The sequence below is a fragment of the Cetorhinus maximus genome, chromosome 22, assembly GCF_964194155.1.
Source record: "Cetorhinus maximus chromosome 22, sCetMax3.hap1.1, whole genome shotgun sequence".
Classification (NCBI taxonomy): Eukaryota; Metazoa; Chordata; class Chondrichthyes; order Lamniformes; family Cetorhinidae; genus Cetorhinus; species Cetorhinus maximus.
The window spans coordinates 1,722,238-1,742,363 of NC_135900.1; the positions used below are offsets into that span (position 1 = coordinate 1,722,238).

Below are 20,126 nucleotides of genomic sequence, written 5' to 3' on the forward strand. Positions count from 1 at the left end.
CTGCTCTCATGCCCACATGTCCGTCCTTAGCCTGTTGCATTGTTCCAGTGAAGCTCAACGCAAACTGGAGGAACAGCACCTCATCTTCCGACTAGGCACTTTACAGCCTTCTGGACTGAATATTGAGTTCAACAATTTTAAATCATGAACTCTCTCCTCCATCCCCACCCCCCTTTATGATCCCCTCCTTTTTTTCCCAATAATTTATATAGATTTTTCTTTTCCCACCTATTTCCATTATTTTATAAATGTATTTCCATCCATTGTTTTATCTCTACCTTTTAGCCTTTTTCGATTCCTTCACCCCATCCCACCCCCACTAGGGCTATCTGTACCTTGCTTGTCCTGCTTTCTACCCTTAATTAGCACATTCATTAGATAATATCACCACCTTCAACACCTCTTTGACCTTTTGTCTGTGACATCTTTTGGTTATCTCCACCTATCACTGGCCCTCTATCCAGCCCTACCTGTCCCACTCCCCCCTTAAACCAGCTTATATTTCACCTCTCTTCCATTTTTCCTTAGTTCTGTTGAAGAGTCATACGAACTCGAAACGTTAACTGTGTTCCTCTCCGCAGATGCTGCCAGACCTGCTGAGTTTTTCCAGGTACTTTTGTTTTTGTTTTGTACAATAGGCTCCTGTTTAAACGCATCCTCCTGAATGAATAAAGGAGACATGCTTCACCCTGGCAATGAGGAGTTGTGAAATATTTTTTAAAAACAATAGAGTTGCTGCTAGGGCCCGGAATTAGAACAAGGAGAGGGCATGGATCAAAGACTGAGCAGGAATTGGCAATTAAATGAAGAGTTTGAGTTCCTATTTCTATTTGTTCTTGGATGTGGGTGACGCTGTGAAGGATCCCTGTCCCTGGTTGCTATTGAGCAGGTGATGGTGGGTCAAGTTGAACTGCTGCAGTCCATGTGCTGATTGTGTTTCAATAGAAAGAAAGGGAGAACTTGCAGTCCTATAGCACCTTTCACAGCCTCAGGGCTTCCAAAAGTGCTTTGCATCCAGTCAATTACCTTTTGAAGTGTAATCACTGTTGAAATGTAGGAAACAGAGAAGCCAATTTACACAAAGCAAAGTCCCACAAACAGCAATGTGCGAGTGACCAGATAATCTGTTTTGAATGTTGGATAAGGGATAAATATTGGTCAAGGCACTGGAGAGAATGAGCATAGAACCTCCTATGTCCATCTGAGTGGGCAAACAGAGCCTAGTTTTTTAAAAATTCATTCTTGCGATGTTGGCGTCACTGGCTAGGGCAGTATTTATTGCCCATCCCTAATTACCTTTGAGAAGGTGGTGGTGAGCTGCCTTCTTGAACCGCTGCAGCCCATGTGATGTAGGTACAGCCACAGTGCTGTTAGGGAGGGAGTTCCAGGATTTTGAACCAGCGACAGTGAAGGAACAGCGATATATTTCCAAGTCAGGATGGTGAGTGGCTTGGAGGGGAACTTCCAGGTGGTGGTGTTCCCATGTGTCTGCTGCCTTTGTCCTTCTAGATGGTAGAGGCTGTGGGTTTGGCAGGTGCTTTCTAAGGAGCCTTGGTGAATCCCTGCAGTGTATCTTGTAGGTGGTACACACTGCTGCTGCTGTGCATCAGTGGTGCAGGGAGTGAATGTTTAAGGTGCTGGATGGGGTGCTGACCAAGCAGACTGCTTTGTCCTGGATGGTGTTGAGCTTCTTGAGTGTTGTTGGACTCCTGATTTGTGTCTTGTGGCTGGTGGACAGGCTTTGGAGAGTCAGGAGGTGAGTAACTTGCCACTGGAAACAATCTCTCCTTATCTACTCTACCAAAACCCTTCCTGATTTTGACCATCTCTATTAACTCCCCTTTTAACCTTCGCTGCTCTAAAGAGTACAATAGCAGCCTCTCTATTCTCTCCACATAACTGAAGTCCTTCATTCCTGGTATCATTCTGGTAAATCTCTTCTGCCCCCTCTCCAAGGCCTCAACATCCTTCCTAAAATTTGCTGCCCAGAATTCAACACAATGCACAATGCTCCGGCTGAGACCTAACCAATGTTTTATAAAGGTTTTGTGTAACTTATTTGCTTTTGTACTTTATTTCCCTATGAATAAAGGACAAGGATCATGATTTGATACAGTGCCACACAGCAGACTTGTGAGTAAAGTTATAGCTTATGGAAAAAAAGTGAACAGTAACAACATGGATGTGGAATTGGCCGAGTGACAGGGGCAGAGAGTAGTGGTTAATGGATGTTTTTTGGGCTGGAGGAAGGTTTGTAATGGAGTTCTCTAAGGGTCGGTGTTGGGATCCTTGGTTTTCCTGATATATTTTAATGACTTAGACCTTGGTGTACAGGGCACAATTTCAAAGTTTGTGGATGGTGAAAAACTTGGAAGCACTGTGAACTGTGAGGAGGATAGTGTAGAGCTTCAAAAGGACACAGACAAGTTGGTGGAATGGGAAAAAATGTGGCAGGTGAAGTTCAATGCGGAGAAATGTGAATTAATTCATTTTGGTAGGAAGAACATGGAGTAACAATATAAAATAAAGGGCACAACTCCAAAGGGGGTGCAGGAGCAGTGGGACCTGGGTGTATATGTGCATAAATAAACCATTAAAAATGGCAGGACAAGTTGAGAACGCGCTTTAGAAAGCATAGAGTATCCTGGGCTTTATTAATAGGAGCATAGAGTACAAGAGCAAGGAGGTTATGTTGAATTTGTATAAGACATTAGCTCAGCCTCAGCTGGAGTATTGTGTATTGGGCACCACATTTTAGGAAGGATGTGAAGGCATTGGAGAGAGTGCACTAGAGGTTTATGGGAAAGGTTCCAGGGATGAGGAACTTCATGTATGATGACAGATTGGAGAAGTTGGGAATGTTTTCCTTGGAGAAAAGAAGGCCGAGAGGAGATTTGATAGAGGTATTCAAAATCATGAGGGGTCAGGACAGAGTAAATAGGGAGAAACTGTTCCCACTCATGAAAGGATCGGGAATGAGAGGGCACAGATTTAAAATAACTGGCAAAAGAAGCAAAAGCGATATGAGAAAAACCTTCTTGAAGCAGCGAGTGATTAAGGTCTGGAATGTACTGCCTGAGAGTAAGGTGGAGGCAGGTTCAACCAAAGCATTCAAAAGGCAATTAGACTGTTGTAACAGAACAATGTGCAGGGATACGGGGAAGAAGGCGGGAGAATGGCACTAGGCACAGTGTTCATTCGGAGAGCTGGTGCAGACACAATGGGCTGAATGGCCTCCTGCACTGTAAAAATACCGCGATTAAGTGAAGTTATATGCTTTTTGAATGTATGCTTTTTAATGTATGTTTTTTTAATAGACTTCTCAAGTTGCATCACCACCTTTCAAGATTAGTGTGCATACCTTTCCCATGTTTCTCTGTTCCTGCACCCTCTTTAAAATTTAGCTTATAAATAAAAACAGAAATTGCTGGAAATGCTTCGCAGGGTCTGGTTGAATATTTCCTTCTGCGTATTACCCGCATTTTCTGTTTTTATTTCTGATTTCCAGTATCTGCAGTATTTTATTTTTTGCATTACCATTTAGTTTATATTGCTCCTGTTTATTTTTTTTATCGAAATTAATCACTTCACCAAAGTATAGACCTTTATTTCATCTGATCCTAACTCAGTAATTATTTCCCTCAAACGCTGAACTTCCTTCTCACAAAACTATGGTCGTCAGAATCTAATACTTGGTCGGTTTTTGTAAAACTTCACCCACAGGAGTCTGAGGCTGGTTCCTCAGTGAGGTTTGTTCTGCTTGTTTACTCACGCTGATGTAAACATTGTCAGAGTGTGAAAGGCTCCCAGCCAGAGGGGGAATGAGAGAAATGTCTTTATGCAGAGGGTTGTTCAGATCTTGAAACTCTGACTGAAAGGCCTGTGGAATCAGATTCTTTGGCCTGAATTTTGTGTTGATGGAGCGGGGGGTGTGCCCTGCCCATTGTCATGTGCAACATTACAGTCGGTGGGTGCGCGCAGGAGTCAAAGGCGCCCCCATGGGCAATTAAACCCATTAACTACCTAATTGATCTGAATTTTACATTGCCCATGCAATTTAGTGCCCATCGCTTGGTTAACATGAGCAGGCAGCCAATCTGTTTTCCTCCTCTCTCATCCAAGGGCGGGGTAAAAGGGACTGGAGCATTGGCTGTGTGAGTTGTAGTTTGCTGCTGCTTTAGTGCTGAGATTTCATACTCTCTCCTGTGCTTTCTGCTGAAGTCTCTCTTGGAGGATTCCTGCCCAGTGAACCTTTCAGTGCATCAGACAATGCCATCTGCATTTCAGCAGTTGGGGATTGTTTACACCACTGGTGGTGCCTCCTCTGAAGAGGAAGAGAAGGGCAGAAGGGAGAGGAGGCCCGGTGTCCGCAGGCAGCATTCCAGTGGGAGAGCTGTGGGAGGAGAGGGGCAGGAAGTGAAAGGTGGAAGGGACCACAGAAGACGCCACTATCCAGCTGCCAGAGCGTACAGGCAGTCATCCAGCTACCTCAACACCTCTGAAGCCCAGTGCCGAAGGAGGCTCTGCTTCTCTGGGGGCACCATGACATGACATCCATATGCCAGTTTATTGGTCCAGAGATCACCTCCAACTGTGTGGGTGGGTACCCAATGCCAGTGGCTCTAAAAGTCACAGTAGCCCTTAATTTTTTTCACATCCAGTTCTTTCAAGGGCTCAGTGGGGAATCTGTGTGGAGTGTCCCAATCAGCTGTCCACGGTTGTGTCAAGCTGGTCACTGATGCTCTCTTCAGACAGGTCATGACCTTCATTCATTTCCGGGTTGATGAAGCCAGCCAGGCTGAGCGAGTCAGAGACTTCGCGGTGATTGCTGGGTAACCCGCACCCCCACCCAACCCCCTGCATCCAGGGTGGCATCGACTGCACTCGTGGCCACCAAGGCACCAGCGGGTGAGCCCGGTCCCTTCGTCAAAAGGAAGGGATTCCACTCCATGAACGTGCAGATAGTGTGTGACCACAAGACACAGATCCTGCAAGTCTGTGCAAGGTCCCCTGGCAGCTCCCATCAAGCTTACACCCACCGACACTCCCAGACACCAAGGCTGCTCATGGCTCCAGCCCGGCTGGGTGTTTGGCTGCTGGGTGACAAAGGCTGTCCCTTCAAAAGGTGGCTCAGGATCCCCCTCTGGCACGCAAGGACAGAGATAGAAGAGAACTACAATAGGAGTTATGCCTCTACAAGGGCGGTAGTTGAGAGGACCATTGGGCTGTTGAAGATGAGGTTCAGCTGCTTGGACAGATCAGGGGCTGCCCTGCAATATCCTCCGGAGCGCATGTCGCTTATCATCGTGGTCCACTGTGCTGTGCACAATCTGGCACTGGCAAGGGGGGACCCACCGGAGGATGAGGATAGGGAGACAGCTCCACAGGCCTCAGAGGAAGACTCAACTGATGGATCTGATGAGGAGCCCAGGCAGCCACTGGGTGAGGATGTGGAGGCAGATGTGAGGAACCTTCAGGGAGGCAGGGACACCAGGGAGACCTTCAGCTAGACTGCCAAGGCTTGACTTCAATCTCAGTACAAGGGCACTGCCTCCATCACACACATTTCTGAGGAGACAATCCCATGACCCCAGTGTCTCTCTTCACAACCTCTGGAATAAAGTTTGTTGCCCCTGCCGTCTAGCAAAAGGCACCGATGAGGCTGCACCTATGGAGAACATGAGGGACACTCGGGGCATTGAAACAAAATCTAGATTTTTATCTCTTCCAACATTGCAAAACAGGAACATAATATCATTTTGTGTTTCCTGTCACACAGAAACAATACATAACGCTGATGAATTGAAAGACTGTCACCCATCAGAACCCATCCTGTGCTCATGGTGCCTTAAACTTACACTTGCGAGTGCTGGGTCTCGGTGCCCCTCCCTCGCTGGCAGCAGTGTTGGAGGCAGCTGCTGTCCTGTTGGCCTCGATGACCTTGGCGGCCGTCCTGTGGCTGAGGGGGGGCCTGAGCCTGGGAGGCTGCGGTCAGTGACATGCCCGGGCACTCCTCAGTCATTGTGGCCTCAGAAGATGCCACGGTCACTGGCAGAGGGGGGCAGGAGCTGCCACCCTCACCCAGAGCGCCATGAGAGGAGCCCACAGAGACGACAGGCAACTCGTTCGCCAGTGTGAGGCACGTCTGGACCTCCCTGCTTGCCATTGATGGACGGGCACCTAGCAGAGAGACTAGGTGCCTCATCCATCTCCCTCACTTCCTGAGGGCACAGCCGGTGTGTGGGGGCGTGACCCCCAGGAACCCCTGATTCTGTTCCTGGAGCTGCTTCTTGATGAGAGTCACTACTCCATCGAGGGAGGAGGCAGTGCCCTCGGAGCTCAGGCTCAACACAGCGTTCAAGCTCCACATGGACACCCCCATGACAGAGACCATGGCACACAGGCCCTCATGGATCTCCGCCAGATCCTCCCATACATCCCGCTGGATATCCAGCATCTGCTGCCTGATGGACAGCTCCAGAGGCTCATCACCTGCCTTTGACCCAGCATCATCCTGGTCTCCAGCTGTCCTTTGACAGCAGCTGCCCTGGGCACTCTCTGCTTCTACCAGCTCCCCATGAGAGTGTGCCATACCCTCCCCACAGCGCACTACCATCTGAGCCAACTAACTAATGCCCACCGATGGGCATGTATCTGCGCTGGTGCCTGGTGATGGGAGAGGGCTGGTGGACCTGTCTGTGGCTCCTCCTCAGGTGTTAAGGGAGGCTCCTCGGGATCCCAGCAGTCTCTGGAGGATGGTTTATCTGAGGGAGAAATCCGATATGTCAGTATTATCAATCATCACAGGGTCAGTGTGCATGCTAGGCGGGTGGGTGAGACCATGGACAACAGCATCGTGCTGGCATTGTGATTGCTGGTTCGCTGGGGACTCCCGCTTAGAAATCCGCACTTGAGATGAGATGATCCTACATTGTTTGCACTCTCCGCCAGTCATGCACCTGCCCACTGGACTCTGACCTTCCTCCGAGACGCCTGCCTCTCCGTGACCTGAGGACCTTGCTCCTCACAGGCACTCTCGCTCCAGGATTGTGGCTTCTCTTCTCATGTTCGTAACAAAGGGCATTCATTAGTCTACGCTTCACCTTCACACCATACCAGCCTCGCCTCACCCCCACCACCTCCCCGCCACCCCTCCCTTCCTGAAGGTGCCCGTCAGATTTGCACATGCCACCCTTCTATGCCCCCAAGTCTAGCGGCCACATCTCCCAGCCTTGGCCAGCACAGGTATATGTGCCTTTTGTCACTTGACCACATCGCTACACAGCACCATGCCAACTCGGTGCTCACCCTTGCCAAGCACAGAAGACCATTGAACTGTTTGCGGCACTGGATTCAGGAGCGATGCATTACATCATGCCCGCTGACCTGGGCTGCCACCTCTTTGTCTGGTGTGGCTGCCTCCTCTTGTGATCCTGCAGCATCAGAATGTCCCGCCTGACACTCATTGCCTCCACTAGAGTGCGCAGGCACTCATCTGAGAACCAGGGGGCAGAGTACCCACTGGCATGACCATCCCACCTGGCATGCCCAGTGGGTGCTGAGGCCAAAACCCTCTCCAAGGCAGCTCCCTGAGGCTTCTCAAAACCTCCTGGCAGCCCTCAGGGAGCTGCCTCTGCTGTTGTTAAATACCTCGCCAGGTCCCCATTGCACCCGGTGCCCGCCACACACCCGCCCCTGCCACCAGCGCATTGCCAAAGTCCGGCCACATTGCACCCTTAATTGGCCATCAAGTGGAAATCGCGGCCGTTTCTGGATGCGCCAATCAAGCGCACCCAACCAGTGCCAATTTCAGGCCCATAGAAACTTTTAAAGGGCAACTGGACATGTATTTTCAGCATGGGACTAAATTGGACAGCTCCTTCAAAGAGCCAGCACAGGCAAGAGAGGTCCAGTGTCCTGCTTCTGTACTGTCCGGTTGCCAAGGGACCCAGGCACAGGGGAGTGATGATGGGAGGGGTGAGGAACTGCACCCTCCTCAATGCTGAGCCCTGCTGAGGCACAGAGTCCCTCTGAGAGAGGTTGCAAGCAACTCCACATGGGTTTGATTCTTGTGCTCCCCACATAGTGAGCCCACTGCCTGCCAGAAGGTTAATACCAGCGCTGGCAGGCTCAGACCCTTAAAATGCCCACTTAAGGGCCTTCCACAGGCTTTCCCACGACAGACTTCATCAGGGTGGAGGTGGGAAGACGTGGAGTCCTCACCCAGCATCCTTTCACCAGACTAAAGGCTCCCCCATCACCAAACCTGCCATGGGGGAGGGCATGAATTCTGCCCTACGATTCAACTGGCAGATAAGCTAGAGTTGAACATGTTACTGGAAGGACTAATAGAAGAAGTGAAGCTTATTTGATAGATGTGGACTGTCAGAAAGCTTTTGACGAGTCTCCACCTGGTTGTTAACGGCTCCGACACCAATATCAGGTGCAGCAGATAGAAAACCACATTAAACTGAGGGGAAAAGGCATTACCGTCAATTAGAACATTTGAGGCTCTGTAACAGTTTATGCAAATATATATTTTGAGACACTTGCTATTTTTAATTATGTATTTATAGAATCAGAAATAAGGAACTTGCAAATTACGTAGATAGTGACCTTTCCAATCTGAGGAATTCCATCATACAGCTAAAGTATAGTCATTATTATAATGTATGAAATATAGCAGCTAATTAGTGCACAGCAAGCTCCCACAGATATCAGTGAAATTAGTGATGAGATCAACTGTTTTGGTCTTGGCTCAGAGGTGAATATGGGCCAGAATACTGGAAGAGCTCTTCTTTGGCGAGTGCCATGGAATCTTTCACATCCAATTGAGAGGGCAGGCAAGGCCTCAGTTTATCTCCTCATCCAAAAGACAGCACCTTCAACAGTGCAGCGCTCCCTCTGTACTGGCACGGGGAAAGTCTCTGGAATGGGTTTTGAATGCACCACCTTCTAACTCAAAGGGGAGAGTGCGGCCTATTGAACCATGAGTGACTTAGGCCAGAATTTTCCGGTCCCGTTGGCGTCGAGCGTCATGGTGGGCGGGTGGTGGGGAGGGTGGGGGGAGGGGGTCAATATGGCGAGAAGGCCAAAAGTGGGTTTCACGCCGTCATGAAACTGCTTCATGATCGTCTGCTCCACCCGTCAATGGTGGGGCCATGTTTCCCGCACATCGAGAAACTAATTTCAACACATTAGCGTCTAATTATAACCCCAGCTCACCAGAATCATCCCCCCCACACTGGATCAGCCGGGCACATCATGTGATTGCACATTGATGTGTTTCACAACTGTACATAAGTGACGTGCTCCTGGTGAGCTGCACTTCACTCGGGATTTCGAGGTTGGTTTGCCTACCTTGCCTCGGGCAACACTTGGGGTCTCAGCGCCAGGCTTCACAGGCAGCACCACATCACTTTTAGGGAGGCTGACGGGCAGGTCTCTACCTACCAGACCAGCCGTAAGGCGGGGGTGGCTTTTCAATGGCTGCAGAGCTAGGGTTTGCTGGGGGAAGGGGATGAAGTGGCCTCAGGCAAGGGAAGAGGCTGCAGGGCGAGGGCAGTACTGGGGAAGGAGGGTATCCCAGGGTGTGTGTGTGGGTCACATGTTGATCTGTGCAAGTGGCCTCAAGATGGTGTGGGTTGAGGAGGCAGTCTCCAGAGGAGATGAGGCCAGATGGAGATGTGAGAGTGTGTGTGAGAGAGTGAGTGGTGATATCCCTTGAGCTGGCAGTGAGTGAGATGCCAGTGAATATGTGATGGGTTTGTGAATGTGAGAGTTTAGAGTGATGAGATGGTTGCCTTACCCTGGTCATATGGATGAGATCATTCATCCTCTTTCTGCACTGGATGGCTGAACTTGTGTGCAGCATTGGCACTGACCACCACTGCCACCACCTACCAAGTGGTGAGACTGATGTGCCTCCTGCGGCCAGAGCGGGGGTAGAGGATATCATGGTGGGCCTCCGCAGTGCCTAGAAGGCATCCCAGGGATGTGTCACTGAGTTGGGGGGTGCTGCACTGTTCTTGGCTTTTGGGACCATGTCTTCACTGGAGCAGTCCTGGGCTGGAAGCGTAGAGAAGTGTGCGCGCAGCTGCAGTTTAAATATGGCGCCCGGGATGAGGAAGCAGCGAGGTAACGATGTGGTGGGCAATTTGGAGGCCGCCCGGCAGCAAGTTGGCGTGTTTCCTCTGGCTGTTTAACTAATGAGGCGGGAATGGGACAATACGGTGTGAAAAGCCGCCATTGTGGCTGGCGGGTAAAACAAATTCTTCCCCACCCACGACGGTACTTTGTGCCAATCTGGGATGATTTGACCAGAAAGCAAGAGAAATATTCAACATTTGCTGGTAATACCAAAGCAGGGCAATTAATAACCAAATTTAATATCGATGAGTGTCAAACACAGAAGCAAGGGGCAAACAGAACAATTTATCATTAAATGGAACAAAGGCGCAAGATAGTGATCATGTGAAAAAGCCAAGGTATAATAATGGGCATTGCAGTGAAATCATCAGCTCAGTGGTTAACTGTTGGAGAAACAGCAATCAGGGCTGCAGGGTAGAATCACACAGAACGTCCCACATAGTAACAGACCATTTAAACCAACAGGGGTGTGCTGGCGTTTACGCTTCACACGAGCTGCTTTTCACCACCTTTCAACTCACCCAATCACCTCACCCTTCTATTCCATTCTCCTTCATGTGTTTATCCAGCTTCCGCTTAAATTCATCTGTTATTCACCTCAACTATTCTGTGTAATAGCGAGTGATATTCTCTGATTAAAGACGTTTCTCCTGAATTCCCTCAGGATAGGGAGAAGGATAAATAGGGTGGGGGTGTAGCATTATTGGTTGAAGAATCGATTACAGCTGTGAGGAGGGATGATATGCTAAATGAAGCATCAAATGAGGCCATATGGGTTGAGCTCAGAAATGAAGAAAGGGCAGTCACACCACTAGGAGCGTATTATAGAGCCCCAAATAGTGGAATGGAGTTAGAGGAACAAATATATAGAAGATTTCTGAGTGCAAAAACAATAGGACAGTAATAGATGGGGGCTTCAACTACCCTAATATCAATTGGGATATAGTGTGAAGGGCACAGAGGGCGCAAAATTCTTGAACTGCCCTGAAGAGAACTTTTTTAGCCAGCAGATAACAAACCCATGAGAGGGGGCACAATTCTAGATTTAGACTTAGGAAATTAAGCTGGATGAAGTAGCAGTGGGGGACCATTTTAGAGGTAGTGACCATAATATAGTTAGATTTAGTGTCATTATAGAAAAGGACAAAGAACAGGAGAGAAAGTTCTAAATTGGGGTAAGACAAATTTTACAAAGCTGAGAGGTGGGCTGGCGAGAGTGGACTGGATACACATATTAGAAGGAAAAACTGTCAAATCATTGGGAGGCATTCAAAGGTGAGGTTTTATAGGCACAGTGTAGAAGTGTCCCCACAAAGAGAAAAGGTAGCGCTGCCAAATCTAGAGCCCCCCTGGTTATCCAGGAGCATACAGGCCAAGATAAAGCAGAAAAAGAATGCTTATGACAGTCACAAAAGACTTAATACTGTAAAAAGCCTAGAGGAGTATAGAAAGTACAGGGGTGAAGTAAAACTGGAAATTAGGAAAACAAAGAGAGGATAGGAAAAAATATTGGCAGGTAAAATCAAAGAAAATCCTAAGATATTTTACCAGTACATTCAGAGCAAGAGAATAACTAAGGAAAGGGTCAAGCCTATCAGAGACGTACATGGTAACTTCTGCTCTGATGCTGAAGATGTGGGCAGGGTTCTCAATGAGTACTTTGTCTCTGTTGTCACTAAGGAGAGGGATGATGCAGATATTCTAGTTAAAGAGGAGGAGTGTTCAACGTTAGATACAATTAGCATAATGAGAAAGGAAATTCGGGAGGGACTGACTTCCTTGAAGGTGGATAAATCACCAGGGTCAGATGGATTGTATCCCAGGCTGTTGAAGGAAGCCAGGAGGAAATCACAGAAGCTTTGAGGATCATTTTCCAATCCTCGCTAGATACAGGCGAGGTCCCAGAGGATTGGAGGCCTGCGAACATTGTACCATTATTTAAAAAGAGTGTGAGGGATAGGCCAGAAAATTGTAGACCGGTCAGTCTGATGTCGTTGGTGGGCAAATTATTGGAATCAATTCTGAGACACAGGATAAACTGTCATTTAGAAAGGCACAGATTGATCAGGGACAGTCAGCATGGTTTTGTTAGGGGAAGATCGTGTCTTACTAACTTAATAGAATTTTTTGAGGAAGTAACAGGGAGGATTGATGAGGGTAGTGTAGTGGATGTTGTCTACATGGATTTCAGTAAGGCATTTGACAAGGTCCCACATGGCAAACTGGTCAGAAAAGTAAGATCCCATGGGATACAGAGGAAGATGGCAGGTTGGATCCAAACTTGGCTCAGCGACAGGAAACAAAGGGTAATGGTCGATGGATGTTTTTGCGAATGGAAAATGGTTTCCAGTGGTGTTCCACAGTCTTAGGACCCTTACTGTTTGTTGCATATATTAATGACTTAGACTTAAATGTGGGAGGCATGATTGGGAACTTTGCAGATGACACAAAAATTGGCCGTGTAGTTGATAGTGAAAAGGATAGTGAAGAGGAGAGCTGTCGACTCCAGAATGATATCAATGGTTTGGTTGAGTGGGTGGAGAAGTGGCCAATGGAATTCAATCCGGAAAAGTGTGAGGTAATGCATTTGGGGAGGGCAAACAAAGCAAGACAATATTCCATAAATTGGAAGTTATTGAGAGGGATTGAGGAAGTGAGAGACCTTGGAGTGCACATCCACAGGTCTGCGAAGGTGGCACAACAGGTGGATAAGGTGGTCAAGAAAGCATATGGAATGCTTTACTGGGCGAGGCATTGAATACAAAAGCAGGGATGTAATGATGGAACTGTATACGACGCTGTTTAGTCCACAGCTGAAATGTTGTGTACGGTTCTGGTCAAGAGAGTGCAGAGGAGATTTATGAGAATGTTGCCAGGGCTTGAAAACTGCAGCTATGAGGAGAGATCGGATAGGCTGGGGTTGTTTTCCTTAGAACAGAGGAGACTAAGGGGTGACCAAATCGAGGTGTACAAAATTATGAGGGGCCTGGATAGGGTAGACAGGAAAGACTTGTTTCCCCCTAGTTGAGGGGTCAATTACCAGGGGGCATAGATTTAAGGTGATTGGTAGAAAGGTTAGAGGGGTCATGAGGAAAAACATTTTTACCCAGAGGGTAATGGGTACCTGGAATTCACTGCCTAAATCAGTAGTTGAGGCTGAAACACTCAACTCATTTAAAAGGTACCTGGATCGGCATCTGAAGTGCTATAACCTGCAAGGCCACGGACCAGGTGCTGGAAAGTGGGATTAAAGGGCGGCTAGTTTTGTTTTTTCTCTTTTTGGCCGGTGCAGACATGATGGGATGAATGGCCTCTTAGTGCACCATTACCTCTCTATGGTCCTATGGGTTTATTAGTGACTATCTTATATTTATTAGAGACCATCTTAAATTTATGGCCCATGATTTGAACTCCATTACAAGATTCTTCTTTATATCTACCCTATCAAACCCTTCTTTCATTTTAGACAACTTCATCTGGTCACCCCTCAACCTTCTCTTTTCCAGTGTGTTATGACCACAGCCGATGTTAGTTGCTGTGCAAACCAAATCCCAGAGGGAAACATGGCTTATGGCCATATCCTTTTTATATTGTAGTCTGAAAACAAGAGGAAATGTACTGATCTCAGCAGCAAGAAATCCAGTATCACTTTTGGGATTTTAAAAGTTAAAAGTAGAAGTTTTATTAACAAGAATAAAAGAAAACTTAAGCGCACAAGACTACAGTTGCATAGTTAAAATTAGTTTTTCAACACATTCCCCCTAAAGGACTCCCTACTTGGTCAGACTCACAAGTAAACACCTTCCAGGCAACACTCCCTTATAGATGTTTAACTGTAAAAATCCAGTAATATTACCCAAAGCAAACTGCTGTAGCTTTAACATAGGCATAGCACGTGACCTCTAACTCTTCAACCCCGCTGTGGCAATCCAAGACTTCAGAACAAGATGGCTTGTTGCAGCCCAAGAGTTCTCTGGCTTGACCGGATGGCTGGTTATGGCACAGCTGATAGTAAATGCTGAGCTGCTCAAATCTCAAAGGAAAACTTGAAACAACTGCCACAACTATTTTGCAATTTGTATCAATTTCGAGATGCATGCCTTGAATTCAGTAGTAGTAAGGCCACTGAGTCTTATAGGTTTCTTACAAAGCTAAATTAAACCTTTATTAAAAGAAGCGATTTTAAGCACATACATTGATCAACAAATTACTACTATGATAGCTTCTAAATCTCTTAGTTAATCTAACCCCCAGTTCCAATTGCATTAAGGCAACAGTAAAACATGTAGATTGAAACAGATTGAGGCAAAGCGCACACCCTGGACAGTCGAATTCAAAGTGAATTTTCTCAGCTTCGGTTCCTTGTAGACAGCAGCTTGAGGCTTAGATGCTGGAGGATTTTCACACTTGTGAGATCTTAGAGTGCCTGTCCTTACACACAACCTTCTCTCCTTTATATGTATTTTCCCCTTTGAATGCAAATTCCTATTGTTTCACTGTGTCTTTGGACTTTACCCTTCTAATAATAAAAATTGCTCATAGTACCAATTTTACCAGTAATCTTTGGGAAAAATAAACACACTGTTTCTTAACTTCTCCTGGCCAGGTGAAACATTTCACTCCCCTCTTTTTAATTCAAGCTACTCTGGCTTATTTAAAAATGCAAATGTTCCCTTTCCACCTCACATTCTAAAACTTCCCCCATGTTTACCTACTTAACGTTTCAAACCGAGCTTACCTTCTGATACATCAAAGACTTCAGACTAGCTACCTTTAATTCAATTAAGTCACACGCACACACACACACGCACACACACACACACACACACACACATACCCCACTATTACCCTACTTTACAATACTTTAAAATACTACTTTACAATAAATCCCAATTATATTATGAAAATTATTATATCTTCCTGATAGCTGATTTAAGCTGCATCTTCTCCCAGCCTAGAGCTATAGCTAACAACTCCCAACTCAGCTCCAGTAATCTAAAATATCTTTTCCCCCTTTATTCTATGTTCAATTGTTCTCACGTCTCTTTGAAACTCAAATCCTTTCAAATATAAAATTTTTCATGTTTTGTCTCTGCTTTCGGGTCAGGAAAATGTAATATCTCCACTTCAATTTGCCTATGGATCTCCTGTAAAATGCAGACATGTTTCTTTCCACCTCTGACTTACCTTTGATATTCAACCGAACTCTCAACTCATCTAAAAATTTAAATCTTAGATCCAACTTATTCACTTGTACCTCAAACCTGACACCTCTATTCTTTCATGTTTTAACTCCCACCCACTGCAGACACCCTGTCTTCTGGTAATCTTCCCCAGCTTGATTGAATCATTTACATACACACACAGAATAACACAATATTCTCCAAAAAATATTTTAAAATAACATTCATTTCTCACAAGAGAAAGGATCCCTGGCCTGTTCAGTGCTACTGGATTGGAATACCCTCTTGATTCTGGTAACATCCTTGTAAATCATTTTGCACCCTCTCCAGTACCTCCTATATCTTTTTATAATCTGGAGACCAGAACACTACATCAAAGCAACAGAGTGTAGGTTTGACTAGATTGTCCTGTATTATTGATATTAGGGTGTGCAGTTCCAATCAGCTTGTTACACAAGCTTATATTGCCTTTAACATAAGAAGATAAGAAACAGGAGCAGGAGCAGGCCATTCAGCCCCTCAAGCCTATCCCACCATTCAGCTAAATTATGGCTGATCTGATTGTGTCCTGAACTCCACTTTCCTGTCAGTCCCCCAGAACCCTTTACTCCCTTGTCCATCAAAAATCTGTCTCCTTCAACCTTGAATATATTCAGTGACCCAGCCTCCACTGCTCTCTGGGGAAGAGAATTCCACAGACTAATGACCCTCTGAAAGAAGAAATTCCTCTTCATCTTAAATGGAGTCCTCTTATTTTTGAACTGTGCCCCCTAGTTCTAGATTCCCCCACGAGGGGAAACATCCTCTCCCCATCTACCCTGTCAAGGCCCCTCTGAATCTTATATGTTTCAGTAAGATCACCTCTCATTCTTCTGAACTCCAATGAGCATAGACCCAGCCTGCTGAAGCTTTTCTCATAAGACAACCCTTCATCTCACACAGTACTCCAGTTGCGCTCTCACCAATGCCCTTTGCAGCTGTAGTAAGCCTTCCCTTATATACTCCACCCCCTTGCAACAAAGGTCAACATTGCTAATTGCTTGCTGTGTCTGCATGCTAACCTCCTGTCAGTCATGTACAAGGACACCCAAATCCCTCTGTCCTGCAACATTCTGCAGCCTCTCCCCATTTAAATAATATCCTGCCTCTCTATTCTTCCTCCCAATGTGAACAACCTCACATTTTCCCACATTAAACTCTGCCAAAGTTTTGCCCACTCACTTAATCTATCGCTATCCCTTTGAAGACTCTTTGTGTCCTCCCCACAACATTGTTTTCCTAACTATTTTTGTATCATCAGAAATTTTGCTATAAAATACATTTGGCCCCTTCATCCAAATCAAGTAGCTGAGGCCCCAGCACTGATCCCTGTGGCACTCCACTAGTTACAGTTTGCTAACCTAAAAATAATCTATTTACCCTGGCTCTGTGTTTCCTGTTAGTTAGTCAATCTTCTATCCATGTGAATATATCACTTCAAACACCATGAGCGTTTATCTTGTCTGGTAACCTTTTATGTGGCATCTTATTGTCTGTCTTTTGGAAAGCCAAATGCAATACACCTACTGGTTCTCCTTTATCCATCCTGCTTGTTACATCCTCAAAGAACTCAAACAAATCTGTCAAACATGATTTTGCTTTCACAAAACCAAGATGACCCTGCCTGAATGTATTATGATTTTCTAAATGTTCTGCTATTGCCTCCTTAATAATGCATTCTAGCATTTTACCAATGACAGATGTTAGACTAACTGGCCTCTAGTTTCCTGTGTTTTGTCTTCCTCCTTTCTTGAATAGTAGCACAGTTTTCCAATCTGCTAGGACCTTTCCAGAATCTAGGGAATTTTGGAAGATTAAGATGTTACAGAGGAGAAAAGTTAAAGATTATTACAGATAGCAGGAATTTATAATATAAAAAGTTCCGAAAGTTGGAACAGTGTTTCGGAGAAGAGAGTTTCATTTGACCCAATTGAAGCTTTCAAGATTATGAAGAGAATTTTAAATTATTAAGGGAATCAAGGGAAATGGGAAAGTGGAATTGAGGTAGAAGATCAAGCATGATCTTATTGAATAGTGGAGCAGGCTGGAGGGGGAGTATGACCTACATCAGCTCCTATTTCACATGTCCTTATGATTTGATCCAATCAAATTAGTGAAGAGTTCAAATCCCAGAGACCCACTTCATTTTTAAAAACAAAAGTAAAACACCAAAGAGCAAGAAAGTCAGTCAGAGCTTACACCCAATGGAGTTATGGTGTACATTACCAGCGGGGGTTCCTGTTACAGGCAGTATAAATGAGTTCAAGAGACAATTGGGTTTGTTTCTGGAATGACAAGAGACTGAGGAAATTGAAGATGTCAATAAGGAAGGGTTGATCCATTAAGAAAAATAGACAGGCTTCTTTATGCTGACCTGTCCTCTCATGCTGTAGAAAAATATATTTTTTTATAGCCTATGAGCCAATTATGAAGAATCTGGGAACAGAAGTGCATCTGGAAATATATATATCAGATAACAATCAGAGCTATGATGAGGGATTTTGAAGCCAAGCCACAGACTTTAGGGTTGGGACAAGAAATCGTTGAGCTCTCCTCATGAATGGAAGGGGAAATGTGGATATTAGTGCGAGGATGAGCTGAGAAAGCTAAAAAAGTTCTGGAAATGTTTACAAGCCCTCCTGTGGCCTCACCCCACCCAACTCTGCAATCTGCTCCAACTCTACAAGCCAAAGTCTGCCTTCATCTTTTCTAACTCTGGCCATTTTTTATATTTTCCCCTTGCTCTGTTCAACTAACAGGGCGCTGCATTCTGGAATTGCACCCTTTATCCTTCTGTCTCATTACGCTTGCTCTATCATAAGCCTCCAGGAAGTTTACCTCTTCCACTGCCTCTTTGCATCATCTCCCTCACCTCACCTATTGTTGTGTTTGTGAGGTGTCTTTGGATATTTACAAGTTGGTTGGCTTTTCACACAGGTTAATTGAAAAAGGAAAAGCCAAGGAACTAATCATATCAAACTATGGAACAGCTCAGGTACCCTGAAGAAAGACTTGCATTTGTATACCTCCTCAGGACACCCCAAGATGTTTTGCAAACAATGAAGTACTTCTTGAAGTATAGTCACTGTTTCAATGTAGGAAACACATGAGCCAATTTGCACACAGCAAATTCCATGAAACAACAATGTGATGATGACCAAATAATCTGTTATTATTAAAAACATCCACTTGGTAGTACAGAACTTGAGTATTGCTGAAAAAAGAGACATGCTGTCAAAGCTTTTCATCTTGCACTCATCAGGATAGAATCATAAGAATACCAAATCTTAAAAAAGAACAATTTATACTACGTGAGAAGAGTGTGCTGATTGGTTGGCAAATAGACTGTGATTGGTAGAGGTGTTGTCATGGAGAATGCACTAGGAAACAGTTAACTGCCAAGCTTTTGCTTAAATTCAAACAAGGGAAGTCAATTCTGATTGGTCAAGGCATTGCCATGAGGAATGAATCAGGGAATGGCTGACCTCTAAACTTTTGTTTAGTTGAAAAAGGTGCAATGCGTGGACATGTTCTTCCTGTCTGCAAAGGACAGGGCCCTGAATATATGTAGCTTCTAGCAGGCATAAGTGATTCACACTGCGAGCCCAACTGACAATCTTAAATTGATTGTTAGTGTAATTCTTAGCACAATCGTGATTATTTAGTAAGTGTTGTCCAGTTGGGGAATCACATCTAATGTTGGACACTGTATTCTGTCTTTTGCAAACACGGGCTGGTTGAGTATAGTCAGTACTTTGCCCATTACGAACAACTGAAGGGATGATAAGATTGACCAGTCACTAGGACGTACGGCCAACATACCTGGTATCACACTGGCACTGAAATTCATGTACCGCAATACTCATTTGTGTGGTAAGCAGGATGTCTTTTTTGTTTGACGACAGCATTCTAAGCTTGGCAGTTAACTGTTCCCTGGTGTATTCTCCATGGCAACGCTTCTACCAATCAGAGTGTATGTGCCAACCAATCAGCACCCTCTTCTCATATAGTATAAGTTGCTGCTTCTTTTGAGATTGGTATTCTTATGAATCTGTGCTGATGAGTGCAAAACAAAAAACCTCAACAGCATGTCTCTTTTTTCAGCAACACTAAACGTGACATTGATTGAAAGGCCAATATCATCAGGGGACCATGGATACCCCATGCTTTTCCTTGACATAACGCTGTGGGATATTTTACGTCCAACTCAGAGGTAGTCTGAGCCTAAATTTAATGTATTACCCAGAAGATAGTACCTCAAACAATGTAGTGTTCCCTCAGTGGGAACGTCAGCCTAGATTTGCATGGGATTTGAATCAACAACTTCCTGACACAGAGGCAGAAGTGCTATCCGTTGATCCACAGCTGACACTATGGGGAAAGGACAAGGGAGTGGGTCTAATTTGAAAACCCTTTAATAGAGCTGGCACAAGAATGTTGGGCTGAATGGCCTTTATTTCTGTTCTCTATAATTCTATGAATGAGGAAATTGTTTGCTGGACATTTTATTAACTTGGGTTTTTCACAAATTGCTTATTGGATATGTTATTACTTGTACCTCTGAAGGAACAGTGAGTTTGCTCATCTCTTGCCACTTAAATATTACTCCCAGTTTCTGATGTGTGCATCAAGACAGCACACATGCTACTTGCTGCACAGTGTTCATGTTATAGTGTGAGACATAGAGAAAGCTACACTTAAACATTTCCCTGTTATTAATTCAAAAGTCATGCCCTTATAAATTATGGGGTGTTA

At 45.4% G+C, this 20,126-nt stretch overlaps 1 protein-coding gene across 2 annotated transcripts in view; it reads left to right on the forward strand.

The window, feature by feature from the left end:
• Positions 1–20,126, forward strand: part of nav3 (neuron navigator 3) — a 473,245-nt gene that overhangs the window by 247,405 nt on the left and 205,714 nt on the right. The gene's annotated exons all lie outside the window — the stretch shown is intronic.